Consider the following 16,221-nt stretch of genomic DNA (forward strand, 5'->3'; position numbering starts at 1 on the left):
TTCTTGAAGTCATTATGAATAGCATGTTGAAATTTTCATCCCAGTGTGCCATGGCTGACAAAGCAACAAACAGAATGTTAGGTATTATTCAAAAAGGAATGGTGAACAAAACTGAGAATATCATTATGCCTCTGAATGGATACATGGTGTGATTGCATCTTGAGTATTGTGTGCAGTGCCAGCCATCCCATCTCAAAAAGGATGGTGTGCGATGAAATGAAACACAACATCTTCTTTATGAAGAAATGCTGATCAGGTTAGGGCTCTTAAATGTGGACAAAGATCATCAAGAGGGGATATGACAGAAATCTAAGATCATGAGTAGGGTGGAATCGTTAAAGAAAACAACCGTTTAACTTTTCCAACATTACAAAACAAGAGGACACACCATGTAACTAATGACCAACACACAAAATAGTTTTAATATATAGTAATATAGTAGATGATGGCAGATAAAGACTTGAATAGTCCATCTAGTCTGACCAACAGTCACATTCATTCAGTTCATGATTAAAACCACGAATCAACGTGATATAAAAATACGTATACTTGATCCTGATCTTTCTTTGCCATTTTCAGGACACAGACTGTAGAAGTCCACCAGGCACTGTCCTTACATCACAACTACTGGAGATGCCACTGAAGCCCACTCCGGCTCATTTGATCTATTTTGCCATATACAGGAAACAGACAGTAGAAGCCAACCAGCACTGTCTATGTCCCGAATACCAAACCTACAATTTCTGCACTTGAACTTTTGCAGACTTAAGAACAGGAAAGTTACCCTACAAAAAGCATTTAGCCTCATAAGTTACAATTCAACCTATTCTTTTCACACCCTGCTTTTCCCCACAAAGCATCTTATTTCCTCCCAGTATTCTCTTAAGACCCTTATGGAAGGAAAAGGATTTTGTGGGCTTCTGCATCGCCAAGATGGGGGAGGGGGGTCACTCTTTGAACCTCTTCCCATAGAGCTTCTGCCCTTTATGTGTTTTCACATAATGTATGGAATCTGTTGCTGGAGCTTGTGGTAAAGGTGATTTAACACTACAGGATTCAGAAGAGGTTTGGACAAGATCCTGGGGAAAAAGTCCACAGCTAGACAGCTGCTCATCCCTGGAAATGAGTTATGAGAGAGACCTGTTTTGCGATCTGCCAGGTACTTGCAATTGGGAATGGCCACAGTTGGAGGGAGAATGCTGGGCATGATGGACCTTGATCTATGGATTTTCTTATGAAGCCATTGAGGGCATTAAATAACCCATCTTGAAATGCCTTGCATGCTGCTGTGAAAAACTGAATTTGGTCTTCAGGAGTGAGTAATATCCATTAAAGAACCATGGTCCCCGTCTGCTTTGCTACATAGGGACACAGGGATGCACGCAGAATCCACCTATTCATGATCTCATTCACCCACTGCATACTCACACAAGCAAGCATATAATGAATAGTTAAGCCCTGAACTGTTTGCCGGAGGATGTGATAACAGCAGTTAGCGTATCTGGGTTTTAAAAAGGTTTGGAAAAGTTCCTGGAGGAAAAGTCCATAGTCTGCTATTGAGACAGACATGGGGAAGCAACTGCTTGCCCTGGGATTTGTAGCATGGAATGTTTCCACGATCTTTCTGCCAGGTAACTTGAGACCTGGCTTGGCCACTGTTGGAAACAGGATACTAGGCTAGATGGACAATTGGTCTGACCTAGTATGGCTACTCTTATGTTCTAACCTAACAGATTGCTCTTGAGGGTATAGTGTGCGGTGAACTAAGGCTGCTAGGGCAAGGGAACTTCTGCACCTGAAGCATGGTAAAATGCCAGTGTGGAGTAAAACAACACATCCAATTCACAGATCTGCAACAGGCAAACAGCCTTGCAGTTTCCAACTTAAGTGAGAAGCAGCAACCCCAGAAGAGAGAGAGAGGATGGAGTCTGGCCTCGCAGTGGGGCTGCTATAAAGGGAGCTTTAAACCTGCAGGGCTGGACCTAGAGGCAGCAGCAGCACTGGACAAAGACTAACTTAAAAAGTGGTTTACAACTAGCAATCTGCTAAAAGAAACTAACTGGTACATGAAGCTTTTAATCTGCCACATTTCTAGGTAGGTAGGGGTCGTTCTGATAATTATAGCTTAAAATCAAAGGGGGGTGGGTAGAGAGAGAGAGAGAAAGAAAAGTGGAATCTTTATTCTTGGCCTGCACATACATGTGAATCTATTCAATAAGGAGCTAAAATCAAAATCCACAACCTCCAATATGCAATGCTTGAAACCAGTCATTACACAGTTGGTTGACCTAAAACAGTAATCAAAATTTAAAAAGTGGTACAAATCTGTAATAACAGCCACATGGTAACCATCTGTTCACCCATACCTAAGTTATCAGACTCAACAGGTTCTCATATTTTTTTTTGTATCTTGATAGGATTTTTACAAAAAGGTTTTATGAAATTAGTGGATACCTTGACACATTTTTTCTTTTCTTTTTTGTGTGTGTGTGTGTGGAGGGGGGGGGGGGGGGAGATCTGGATTAGTGTCTGCACACCCAACATTTCTGACTCTCTGCAGTAGGTTTCAATATCACATTATGTCATTATGCTCCCAGTGGGAGCTCATGCACAAAACTGACACCACACTTAATAAAACTACATTTAAACTCCCTTGCGACTGGCACAACTACCCTGTAAGCTTTCTCCTTGCAACCTTTCTAACTCCTAATTTCTCACAAGGGAGTCACCCTTGACTCCTCCTCCTGTTGCTTAGTAACTACCTAAAGGGGACCACACAACAAGAACTACATTTTACCTAACCTTTACTTGGCACACTTTATTCTCAGCTTCCCCACAGTCCAAATCTGTCAGATCTACATAATCAGCTAATATTTGGAATAGATGCCATAATCTGAGTACCCATCAAACCACAAACAGCAAGAAATCAGTCTGAAGTTACAATCAATTTCCCAGTACCATCAAATATCATCATAACCTGAAAGACTGCTGCGAGGTTACATCATGCTTGCTGCATTCTGCCACGAGTGGAGGGCAAATCAGGTAACCAGCCTGATCGAGTGCTACAGTTGTGTTTTGGGGGGATTTTTTTTTTTTTTTTTTTTAATTTCTGCTGCTTGTGTCCCTTATGATATGGGATGGGCAACTAAAAGTCCCAGGATATACTGGGAGAAAGGCACCCTCCATTTGCTTGACATGCTGGCAGCTGTGGCCAAATTCACCATGGAGAAACTTCCAAGTAGTGTGTGTGTGTATGTATATATATATATATACACACACATATATACTACTACTACTTAACATTTCTAAAGCGCTACTAGGGTTACGCAGCGCTGTACAATTTAACATAGAGGGACAGTCCCTGCTCAAGGAGCTTACAATCTAAGAGACAAGTGAACGGACAGTCCGATAGGGGCGGTCAAATGGGGCACAGTCTGGATTTAGTGAATGGTAAGAGTTAGGTGCCGAATGCAGCATTGAAGAGGTGGGTTTTAAGCAAACATGCAGTTTAACCTAAAGCAGACAGGGAATCAAGGCGGGGCAGAGCAATAGGAGCAGATAAATGCCTTTACACAGAACAAAAAAAGAAAGAGAAGCATAAAATGTTAAAGACTGAAAGTGATTCGCACTATAGTCCAAAGGGCAAGGGGTAAGAGATGTGTCTATCCTTACTGCACCTAGGTAATTTAAACAGGAATTCACACTGAGAAACCCCAACCAAATACAGAACAAAATGTAAAGCAGATTAAGCACAAAATTTTCACCAGGTAAAACCATCTGAAGGAGTACTCTCCAGCTTTTAAATGATACTGTAATGCAATGTGCATTGCATCTTATACAGAGTTACAAGAGGAACTGCAATGATAAAATTCCTGCCAGAAGACAAAGCGCATCTAAAATGTAGAGGCGTTGGGTGACAGGTAGGAAGCTGGGCCATTACTGCTCGTAATGTCCATTAGGGGCGGCTGCACCTCTCTTCCAGCAGTAAGGGAAGGCCGGCCAGACAAGAGAAAAGAGGACTTTTATTCTGACACCAGCTCCACTCTGGCTGCCAGCCGGGTTAAGTAAAGTGCCACGACTGGGGCTCTGGCGGCGGCGGCGGCAGCAGCACAGGGATAGCTACCCCCTTTTCCGGATCCAGGGAAAGAAATCGCTGAAGGGGTGGAGAGGAGGGTATAGCCGAGCACCCCCCCCCCCCCCCATAAAAGGCTGTCCTGTTTATAATCCCTCCCCGTGCTGTGTAGCTGGTTCCTAGGAAGGGGGGCATTCAGGGCTGGACTTCCTCCTTCATCCCCCTCCCCGGGCAAAGACCGAACACTGATTTCCGGAAAGAAAATATGAGACCCGACCGTTTCCCCAGTTCTCGACCGGGATCTACTGTTGCCCCCACGCAAAAAAAAATAAAAAATAATTTAAAAAAATCCGGATTGGTCGAAGTCCAACCTCTCAACTCTTGAAATTTTTTTTTTTTTTTTTTTAGTGTGTGCGAAAGTCCTCTCCTATACCACTCCGCCTTATCGAACCGTGAGAGCTGCAACTCTCCTTCCCCCATAACCCCCAAATAGAGAGAGCTCTCTTCTCGATCGGGAAAGGTGCAGCTTTCCGGTCCCAACCTTCAGATCGGTAGGGGATGTATCTCCCCACCTTGCTAATCGGGAGAGCTCCCCCCTGTACCCCCACTCCCCGGATCGGGAAGGGTGCAGCTCTCTTCAGGAAAACCTCCGATTAAATTGAAACGGAAGCAGCAACCCCGGACGGGAACTTGCTTTCCCACACTTAAGTTATACTCACTGAGCTGGGGGGGAGGCGCGGGGCAGCAGCGGGCTTCCTCCCCCCGGCTCTCCCACGGTGCAGCTGAGCGGAAGCGGCCGGGGATCCCCGGTTAATACTCCCTCTGCCGCTCCCGCTGCCAAATAATGCGCTGTTCACACATGGAGACACGACGTCACGGGCGAGCATGCGCACTTACCTGCCCGGCTTCCCCCCCCCCCCCCCCCCCCCCCTCATAGCGAACACATTACACACTACTCCGCGACCGACTGCCTCCAAACTGATCCAGCACATTCACTACCCTGACCAACTACCCAGACACACTAAATAGTCCAATGCAGTCTTTCCAAAATGATGCAGCATTCTCACTAACCTAACCACTTCCAAGGCCGCCGAACAGCCGGGTCCAGCACCTTTTCATCCGGTACACTCACTACCATGACCACCAATTCTTCCCCAAATTCATCCAGTACACTTCGCACCTTGACTCCCTCCCTCCTCTCACTGCCCCTGCACATTTACTATCCCAATTGCTCCTTCCATCTCATCTGGCACAAATCACTACTCCCATCTCCACTGCCTGAGCAACCTCACTATCTATTCTCGGCTGCCTCTCTCTCATTGATCACTACTCTAATTTCCTCCCTCTCTCCATCTGGTCTGTACACTCCCAATCCTTCCAACCCCTACTCCTGATCAGGCACACTCTCTCCCACAGCCTGATTCATTCCCCACTGCCCCAGCTCCATGTGGCACATTTGCTTCCAGACTGCTTCCCCTCTCCCACTGCTGTGACACAGTAACACCCCAATTGCTTCCTTCCTCCCACTGATCTACCATACTCACTACCAGGCTCCCATGCTGATACACTCACTACTCAAACCACCATCTCCTCCTCCCATCCAAGTCACTTATCTCCTAACTTCTCCCTCAGTGACCATTTTCCCAACTCTACCCTCACCCACCACTCTCTCCCCAAAGGCCATGCTCCTGTTCCACCCTGACCACCACCTTTTCTAGATCCAGCACACAACTCCCAGCCACTTCCCACCCTCTCACTGACCTGACAACTGCCCATCTCCCACACCCCATCCCAGGATCCAGTGCACTCCCTGCCTACTTGCCTCCTTCCCTAAAAAATCTAAGATCCACAAACCGGGAAACCCTGGCAGACCAATCATATCAGGTATTGGCACACTCACGGAAGAAATATCTGGATTCATAGAGGGAATTCTGAAACCTCTCATACACAAAACTAACAGCTTCATACAAGACACCACAGACTTTCTGAATAAATTGAAAATATCAAGCAACTACCACCTAACACCCTTCTGGTCACGATGGATGTAGAATCACTATACAGCAACATTCCACATGCGGATGGCATAGCTGCATGTGGAAGACTCCTAAAAAAATCCACACTGGACCATCAATACTCACCAGAAACTATTATAAAATTAATCAAATTCATTTTAACTCACAACTACTTCCACTTTAACAATGATATCTATCTGCAAATAATGGGCACTGCGATGGGCACCAGGACAGCACCCCAATATGCCAACCTTTTATGGCTGAGCTGGAAGAGACATTTCTGAATACACACCAGACCAAACCTCTAAAATACTACCGGTACATCTATGACATTTTATGATTTGGAAGGAGGGTGAAGAAACTCTGAAACAATTTTATTCTGCATTCAATACATACCATCCTACAATCAGATTCAAAATTGACTACTTCCCAGAAAAAGTCAATTTTTTGGACACCACGGTCTCAATCAGTGATGGCTGTATACAAACATCTATATACAAGAAACCCACAGACAGATGCAGCTACCTCCACAACTCTAGCTTCCATCCTTCACATACAAAAAGATCCATCATTTACAGCCAAACCACAAGATACCACCGTATCTGCTCTGACCCAGGGGACAGAGACAGACACCTTAAAAGCCTGACTGAATCCTTCAAACAGAAGGGCTAAACCCCAAAATAATCTCCAAGAATATTGCCTCCTCCCTCAAAACACCCAGGGAGAATCTGCTACAGTACAAAAGAAAAAATCCACAGACAGAATCCCGCTTGTAGTGACATAAAATCCAGAGCTGGAAAAACTGAGGAAAATCATAAGAGATCTACAACCTATACTCCAGGAGGATGAATTACTGAAAGAGATATTCCCATCCCCACCAGTACTGGCCTTCCGACAGCCACCCAATTTAAAACACAAGCTAATCAGAAGTAAACTTCCTTCACAGACTGAAAAGGAACAGAAGGGCACACTTCCCTGTAATTTATCCAGTTGCAAACTATGCCAAAATATTTCACAGGACCCCAAAGTCATCCACAAAGGAAAGATATTCAACATAAAGGGATCTTTCACTTGCTCATCTTCCAATGTGGTATCATTCAGTGTAAAAAATGTAACGAAGGATGCTATATTGGAGAAACAGGCCAGATGCTTAAGACAAGATTCAATTTACATAGACATCATATGAACAATACTGGTGCCAGCAGGGTTCCCACGCCTGTTGGTCAACATTTTACAGGACCAGGACACTGTACCAGTGACTTCACAGTGAGAATCCTCAAAGGTAACTTTAAAACCATAAAAGAACGTAAGACCTTTGAAGTCAGAATGATTGAATATTTGAACACCCACAGAAAGGACTTAACAAGGATCTAGGGTTCCTGACCCATTATAAACCATAAAGCTGTATGTCTCTGTTGATCACCCTCCCCTCACCTATCCACACCCACCCTGTTAGAATATCAATGATATGCTTTGATGTCCCCATGCATACTTCCTACCCACCCCCCTCCTCCCCTGTCAGACTGTCATAGTAATGCTTGAATGTTTTCACTTATATACACTGTCAGCTAGCACATTTGCTTATTTCCGATCTGAGGAAGAAGGGCAACCTTCGAAAGCTAATCAAGAAATGTATTAAGTTATGTCCAATAAAAAAGGTATCATCTTATTTCTTTTCCATGTTTTATTTTGTTTGATTTCTATTGATAACCTTAAGAGTGGACTAACCACGGCTACCACACTCCTCTACTAAAAAATCTAGCAATCATCACCCAGTCGCATGCACTGCCCAACCATCTTCCTTCTACTAATCAGCTTCCATGCCCTCCCTTGAACTGGAATACTCAATGCCTGGCCACCTCCCTCTCTTAATCAGGCACACTCACTGCCCTGATGTTGTTTGTTTCTTTCCTATCTGAAAAGTATTTCTTTTATGCCTTGGTTATTATTGATTTTAACACTGTACACAACTGCGATCGTTCTGTGGTCGAGAGCCTAGAGGTATAGTAAATTTAGCGGGTCTTTTACTAAGGTGTGCTAGCGTTTTTAGCTCGTGCTAGAAATCAGCTGGTGCTAAACGCTGAGACAACTATTTTATTCCTATGGGCATCTAAGTATTTAGCGCTAGCTTATTTCTAGTACGAGCTAAAAACACTTGAGCACCTTAGTAAAAGACCACCTTAATAAATTGTAACAGAGCACACTCCTCTGATCTGGCACAGACACTGCCCCAACCACACTCCTCCTCCATGCTCTCCATGAATGCCTCCCTACCACTGATCCAACACACTCACTACCCCTGCTGCTTCCCTTCCACCCTCTACCTAGAATACTTAATTACAGAACAACTTTCTACTGCTCTACACTCTCTTGACCAGCTTCCACTAATTTGGCATACTTTCTTGACACAACACACTCAGGCCCTTTCACTAAAGCTTAGTGTGCACTAATGACATTAGTATGCGCTAAGTAATAAGAAGCCCATTATATATCTATGGGCTTCTTAAAATTTAGCGCATGCTAAGCCACATCAGTGTCCTGACTGCTTCCTTCCCACTGATCCAGCCCACTCATTGGTTTAGATGTCCTCCCACACATCACCTCCACTCACTCTCCCAACTCCTTTCCACAGATTAGCTCCACTAAGTTCCTAAGCCTCCTCCAGCACATCCTCCCAGCTCACTCCTATGCTGTTATTAATATTTTCACTTGATTCATGCCTTTTCAGTAATAGTTCAAGACAAGTTACATTCAGGTACAGTAGGTATTACCCTGAAGGGCTTATAATCTAAGCTTATTGTGACCTTGGACAAGTCACTTAATCTTCCATTGCCTCAAACAAAACTTAGATTAAGTGACTTGCCCAGAGTCACAAGGAGCTGCAGAGGGAATTGAACCCAGTTCCCCTGGTTCTCAGGCCACTGCACTAATTATACTACTCCTCTGCTCCTCTTCCCAATCCCCCTGCTGCTACACTCAGTCCCCTTCAATGCCCCTGCCCCCCTCCAACATCCTTCTATTATTAGCCCTGACCTTTGAGGTGTCCTTGAGGACAATAAGTGGATGATCAAAAGTCAGTAATAAATAAAAATACAATGTGAATTACTCCCCACCCAAGTAGGCTTGCAATCAAGTTTGTACATAACACGACGGAGAATGAAGAACATCAATGGTGGAAGGAAACAGAATGTGAACCCTTGCTTCTCTTGATTTTCAGCCCACTGCTCCTTCATTTGGACACCAAGGGCCCTGCCATCATGCAGTGAACCCACAGATTGAATGGCTCCTGAAAACAAATCCAGGTATGGCAGTACCATACTATGCACTGTTTGAATATTTTTACTGTTGTAATTGTCTATTGCTCATGTTTGACATATTCTTTCTGTACACCACCTTGGGTGAATTTTTTCAAAATCATGGTAAAATAAAAAATTAAAATCTCTCTGCAAAGTGACAAAGCAGAACAATCTAGGTGTAGTAGTAGTAGTAGTAGTAACAGAAAAAGGAATGTCTTAGAAAGCCCTTTACCCTCACCCACTCTGGAAAAAAACTCCCCCTGCTATTGGACTTTTAAAGACCCCTACCTCTTTCACCAACCCTAGACAAAAACTAATTTCAACTATATACCCAGAACTAACCTCCATATGCATCATTTACACAGGGCCAACTAAACCTATTCAAAGAATAGATGACAAATGACTTTTTTTTAAGCATCCTGTTTTGTTCTGATTTTAATTTAATTTGAGGAGATGTAAAAGCTTTAGTCATATTTTTGAAAGCTTCTCTTCTTTGGCCGTAACTACTGTTCAGCTTTAAATTATATGGGGGGGGGGGGGGAGTACAGGGGCGCAAGAAGGGCTGCCACTCATCAAGGCTTCATGCAGCCATCACACTAGTACTCACATAGCACATGAAGAACAGCAGGAAGAATTTAGGCTCTGGAACAGCTGACAAAGAGTCCAGCTCATACCAAGTCTGCCAAGGTCATTCCAAACACTGCACACAATTTTAAAATCTTAAGAAGACAGCAGAGAATATGATACATGCTTTGTAAAGCCTTATCGATCAGTACATATAGCATAAACACTGGAAAGAGAAATTGGGCTTGGAAATAAATACGTCACTTAGACTTTAGCCAACATAGAAAAAAAGTTGAGAAAAGTTTAAATTGTAAGCAAGCTAAATAGTAAAAGAAAATTTAACAGACACATAGCATATGACAACAGATACAGAGGTCCTTTTACTAAGGTGTACTAATGGATTTAGCGCACGATAACCATTAGAGTATGCTAAATAAGGAGTGGAGGAGTGGGCCTAGTGGTTAGGGTGGTAGACTTTGGTCCTGGGGAACTGAGTTCGATTCCCACTTCAGGCACAGGCAGCTCCTTGTGACTCTGGGCAAGTCACTTAACCCTCCATTGCCCCAGGTACAAATAAGTACCTGTATACAATATGTAAGCCGCATTGAGCCTGCCATGAGTGGGAAGCACGGGGTACAAATGTAACAAAAAAAATAAAAATAAATTAGGCCTTACCTGCTAATTTGCTATTGTTTAGTCCCTCCGGACCAGCCCAGAATGTGACTGATGGGTTGTGCATGCCTTCCAGCAGGTGGAGATTGAGAAAAAAAACTGTGACTCTAGCTAGCCAATAAGAGCCCTTGCCAGCTAGAGAAAGATCCAGTAATAAAGTACCAAGTAGAAGGAAAATCACAGAAACAAATATACAACCTGTGCACCCAAAATCCTGAGCAGCCACCGGCACTTTGCCAACATAGGATGAGTGCCTCCAAACATAACATGTTCCTGCAAAACAGGACACTTATTTCTCTATTCTTCTTTTTTTTTTTTTTAATACAGAATTAGACTACCAACCAGCAACACAGCTCCAAATAAAGAAAACTCAACGTCGAACATACAGATATCTGAAGGGAGGGATCTGGGCCGGTCTGGAGGGACTAAAGAAAAGAAAATTAGCAGGTAAGGCCTAATTTACCCTTCCTTAGCGTCCCTCCAGAGTGGCCCAGAATGTGACTGATGGGAAGTAACAAAGCAGTGAAATTATGGGAGGGAACCTAGTAGCTCCGCCGACAAAACACGCGCTCCGAAAGCAACCTGCCGATGATTGAGGACGTCCAAACGATAGTGCTTAGAAAAAGAATGCAAGACGACCAGGTCGCCGCTCTACAAATGTCTTCCGGAGGCACCAGACAATGCTCTGCCCAAGAGGCTGCCTGACCTCTTATAGAGTGAGCCTTAACATGCTCTGGAATAGGTTTCCCAGAAAGAAGATAAGCTGAGGCAATCATTTCTTTAAGCCATCGAGAAATAGTGGGCTTAGAGGCCATGAACCCTTTGCGCGAACCTCCAATCAGAATAACAAATGATCAGATTGCCGAATGTCATCAGTAGACTTGATATAGTGTTTCAACACTCGTTTGACATCCAAACACTTCAAATGACGCTGCTCTTCTGAACCAGAGAAAGAACCTAATACAGGCAAAACCACCGGCTGAGAATATGAAACTGAGTCACAACCTTGAGAAGAAAGGAAGGAGGACCTGACCGTAAACTACCCGATCATTACAGAACTCCAAACACGGCGATCTACACGACAACGCCTGTAACTCCGAAACTCGCCTAGCCAAAGCAATGGCCACCAAAAATACTGTCTTCAGGCCCAGATGCACTAACTTAACGACCCTTTAACGAAGACATTTTCAACCGTAGCATGCATTAAAGGACATTTTCCAACGACGCTAGCAGCTAACGAAAAACGGAATGCAAACGAGTAACTACCATTGCAATGTGGACAATTCGGGATGCACTAACCATACCGACGACTGCACCGAATCATTTACCGCGATATGTTTAACGTGAGGTCAGAGCTGTCATTAAGGCCTGTGCTGTCATACAGACACGGTGCTGCTCCCCGCTTCCCCCTGCAGCATAAAAATCCAAGCTGGCATGTTTGAAAATATAAGTGAGATTAAATAACAACACAAACACGTGGCTCCCCGCTTCCCCCTGCATAAAATAGAAAATCAAAACTAAAATAAAAAAAGGATCGGGAGGGGGCAAAGGCGCTCGTCAGGAGCGTCCTGTATGGATGGCCTTGCCCACCCCCCCCCCGAGGTCCCCGCTGCTCCCCGCATTAAAAAAATCAAAATTTTAGCAGCCCCGACCCCCCTCCCTTCCTCTTTATTTCTCCCACAGCTCCGCCTCCTGCCATCCTCCGCCCCGATGCCCCGCTCCCCTGAGGTTGTCGCTGCCGCTCCCCCCCTCCGCCTTACCAGGCCCACGCAGCGCCTCTCACCTCTGTGTGAAGGCGCTACACGGGCAAGAACATCTGATAGCTGCCAAGTCTTCAGGACGTCTCTCCTTCCCTGACCTGGGCCCGCCCCCGTCTGACATAAGTAACCTACGTACTTATGTCAGACGGGGGCAGGCCCAGGTCAGGGAAGGAGAGACGTCCTGAAGACTCGGTGGTGATCAGATGTTCTTCTTGCCCGTGCAGCGCCTTCACACAGAGATGAGAGGCGCTGTGCGGGCCCGGTAAGGCGGAGGTGGGGGGTGCGGCAGCGGCGATGACCTCGGGGGGCAGGCATGGGGGCGTAGGATGGCGGGAGCGGAGCTGTGGGAGAAAGTAGAGAGAAAGGAAGGGAGAAAGAGAGGGGGGGGGTCGGGGCTGCTAAAATTTTGATTTTCATATAGGGGGAAGCGGGGAGCAGCGGGGACCTCAGGCGGCAAGGCTGTCCATACAGGATGCTCCTGACGAGTGCCTTTGCCCCCTCCAGATCCTTTTTTGATTTTTGTTTTGATTTTCTATTTTATGCAGGGGAAGCGGGGAGCCACATGTTTGTGTTGGTTTTTTTTCTTGTTGTTATTTGACGTTTGTGGCATGCGCAGAGCAGCCAGCATAACGCTTGGTTGCTCTGCGCATGCTTTAGGGGCCGATTACCGACGGGGATTACACCAGTTAACAAATCTTTAATGCATTGTACTTTACAATACCGCACCGAACATGTGCGACTTGTTTTTTTGGTGCATTCTTCGTTTTTCAAATTCGTTAAGAACTTTTACGTTTAGATTATTTTACGTTTGGTTGATGCATCTGGGCCTCAGAGTCAAGTCTTTCAGAGTACAGGACGACAAGGGCTCGAAGGGAGGGTTTAGTAAGAACCGAAAGCACCAATTCAGATCGCAACGAGGAAAAGAACTCCGAGACGGAGGACGAAGATTAACTCCCCTCAAAAAATGCACCACATCCGGATGACTAGAAGAGATTTCCCTTGGACACGACCATGAAAACATGTCAAAGCCGCAATCTGCACTTTAAGAGAAGCCAAGCAAGGCCCTTGTCAAAGCCTTGCTGCAAAAAATCTAAAATTTGCGGAACCGAAGTACGAAAAGGAGAAAGACTCAACCTCCTTACACCATTCCTCAAATATCCTCCAGGTGCGCAATAATTCAAAGAAGTAGGACGGCAACGAGAGCGAAGCATAGTAGCAATGACCTGAGCAGAATAACCTTTCTTAGTCAGCTTAGCCCTCTCAAGAGCCAGGCCGTAAGACAAAATCAATCCGGATCAACGACCGGACCCTGCGACCAACAGATCTTGCGTGACCGGAAGCCTGAAGGGAACATCCACCAGAAGGACACCGAATGTCGGCGTACCACTGCCTGCGAGGCCAATCCGGTGCTACCAAGATAAGACGTCCCCCTGGAGCCTCGACCTTCTGAAGAAGACACCCTATCAGAGGCCATGGAGGAAAAGCATACATTAGACCGACTGGCCATGATTGAAGAAGAGCGTCCACGCCCTGCGCTTTGGGATCCTGCGATGACTGAAGAACAGAGAAAGCTTTGCATTGCTGGCTGAGGCAAATAGATCCATCCCAGGCGACCCCCAACGATTGACCAGTTGCCGAAACGTTACTTCGCTTAGCGACCACTCTCCGGGATCGAACCAGTGACGACTGAGAAAATCTGCCTGGACATTTAGGACCCCTGCCAAGAGAGCAACTGAAAGAGCTACCAGATGGACCTCCGCCCACTAAAGCAGCAGCGACACCTCTCTCTCCAACGGCAGGCTCCTCATCCCTCCTTGCTGATTGATATATGCAACCGCAGTGGCATTGTCCGATATCACTCGGACTGCCCTTGCCTCTCAGCAGATGAAGAAACTTCTGGAGCGTCAGAGGAATCACTCTGGTCTCTAACAGGTTGATTGAAAACACGTCTCCTGGCGAGACCAGGGACCCTGAGCAAACTGCCCCTGACAGTGAGCTCCCCAGCCTTGGAGACTGGCATCTGTCGTCACCACAGTCCAGCTGGGCTGTTTCTAGCGGCATACCCTTGGTCACATTGGCCTCTCGAAGCCACCATCGAAGATGGTCCTCACCTGGAGCGAAAGTGGCAACCTTTGATGAAGAGAATCCGTCTGTGATGACCATCTCGACAGAAGAGACCTCTGGAGAGTCCTCATGTGAGCCCTGGCCCAGGGTACTGCTTCGATTGCTGCCCGCCATGGATCCCAGAGCCTGAAGATAGTCCCTTGCTTACGGACTCGAAAACTGCAAGAACTGATGAATCTGAGTCTGCAACTTGAGGACTCGAGCCGGCGGAAGAAACACTCGATCCCGCTTTGTGTCGAACAGAACTCCCAGATACTCCAACGACTAAGAAGGCTGAAGACTGTTAGGTTTTCAAGGCAGAAACTAGGTTTGTGAGCCCTTGGACCACTGCCGGGGAGTGGCAGACAAAACCACCCCCACACCAGAGACAAGGCAGAACTCTGACAGAAACAGCTAGACTTCACCTGCACTTGACCACCCTTCCCCAAGAGTTGAGCCCCTGGGTGCAGGCGGCCGGCAGGATTTACCAGACAGGGCAGGAACTGGATACCAACTAGGCTGAACAGGGACTAAGAGTCAGATGGGAAAGGAATATACATGGCAGCAAGGCAGGAACTGAGCTAGGACTCACAGACAGACAATACTACACAAGGCAGGAAATGGACAAGCTAAAGGACAGGAACTGAAAGCTGCCAAGCAGCCACTGAAAAACACTGACAGAAAAGAGTCAGGACTGAAAGCTGCCACGCAGCCACTAAGAGAGAGACACAGACAACAGAAACTAGACAAGGAATACAGACCAGAAAAAAAGACTAAGAAATAAGCAACAAACCTAAGCTAAACTACACACAGACTAACTAGAACCGGACAAGAACCTCAAACAAGAAACCAGACTAGGCAGAAGTGCAACAAAGCACCAACAAACCAGGGACCTAGACGATACAAAGGCAACCACAGAAGTTTCCGGGTGATTAATAAAGCCCATCAGCTGCAGGAATCACAAGGCAGCTACGGGTGCTGTTCAGGCACAAACAAGAGAAGTCTGGCAGCCCGGAAGATCCGGAACAGGTAACAGTTCATAGCAGCCACCGGTTCTGGCACCAGAGGGCGAGGCGAGCACAGACAAGGAAACAGTCACCATCGTGACAGACTGCTCTTCTGCACATTGACTACCCAACCTAGGGACTGTAAAATTCTACTACTCGAGCTGTCACCTGAACACCTCGTGGTACGTACAAATGTAATAATAATAATAATACGACTTTTCCCGGATCAACCAATCGTCTAAATAAGGATGGCCCAAAATGCCCTCCGTTCTGAGAGTTGCAGCTACAACTACCATGAGCTTGGTAAATGTACGAGCAGTTGCCAGTCCGAAGGGAAGAGTCCGAAACTGAAAATGGCGACCCAGCACTGCAAACCGAAGGTAAAGTTGATGCACAGGACGACTAGGAATGTGGAAATAGGCCTCTGTAAGATCGAGCGAAGTCAGAAACTCCCCGGACTGTACCGCAAACAATGACGGGCCACAAAGTCTCCATACGAAATGAGGGCACTTTGAGAGCTTGATTCACCACCTTGAGATCTAAAATTGGTCGGAAGGAGTCCTACTTTTTGGGTACCAGAAAGTAGATGGAGTAACGGTCTTGACGCTGCTCTGCAAAAGAACTGGACAAATGGCACGAAGATCCAGAAGTCTGCTGATAGTATCTCTGACGGCACTGGCCTTGATGCGAGAACGGCAAGGGGATTCTAGGAAGGCATCTGACAAAGGATGAGCA

At 46.0% G+C, this 16,221-nt stretch overlaps 1 protein-coding gene across 3 annotated transcripts in view; it reads right to left on the minus strand.

Annotated features, from left to right (window-relative positions):
* GATAD2A (GATA zinc finger domain containing 2A) overlaps positions 1-16,221 on the minus strand; it is a 268,656-nt gene that overhangs the window by 233,807 nt on the left and 18,628 nt on the right. The window contains exon 1 of one of the 3 annotated variants that reach the window (XM_030218020.1): positions 4,792-4,875. The exons of the other annotated variants lie outside the window; for them this stretch is intronic. The gene's annotated coding sequence lies outside the window, so the exon portion shown is untranslated. Of the gene's footprint in view, positions 1-4,791; positions 4,876-16,221 lie in introns of those variants that run through there. 3 annotated transcript variants of the gene reach the window in all.

Source organism: Microcaecilia unicolor, chromosome 11 (assembly GCF_901765095.1).
Source record: "Microcaecilia unicolor chromosome 11, aMicUni1.1, whole genome shotgun sequence".
Lineage (NCBI taxonomy): Eukaryota > Metazoa > Chordata > Amphibia > Gymnophiona > Siphonopidae > Microcaecilia > Microcaecilia unicolor.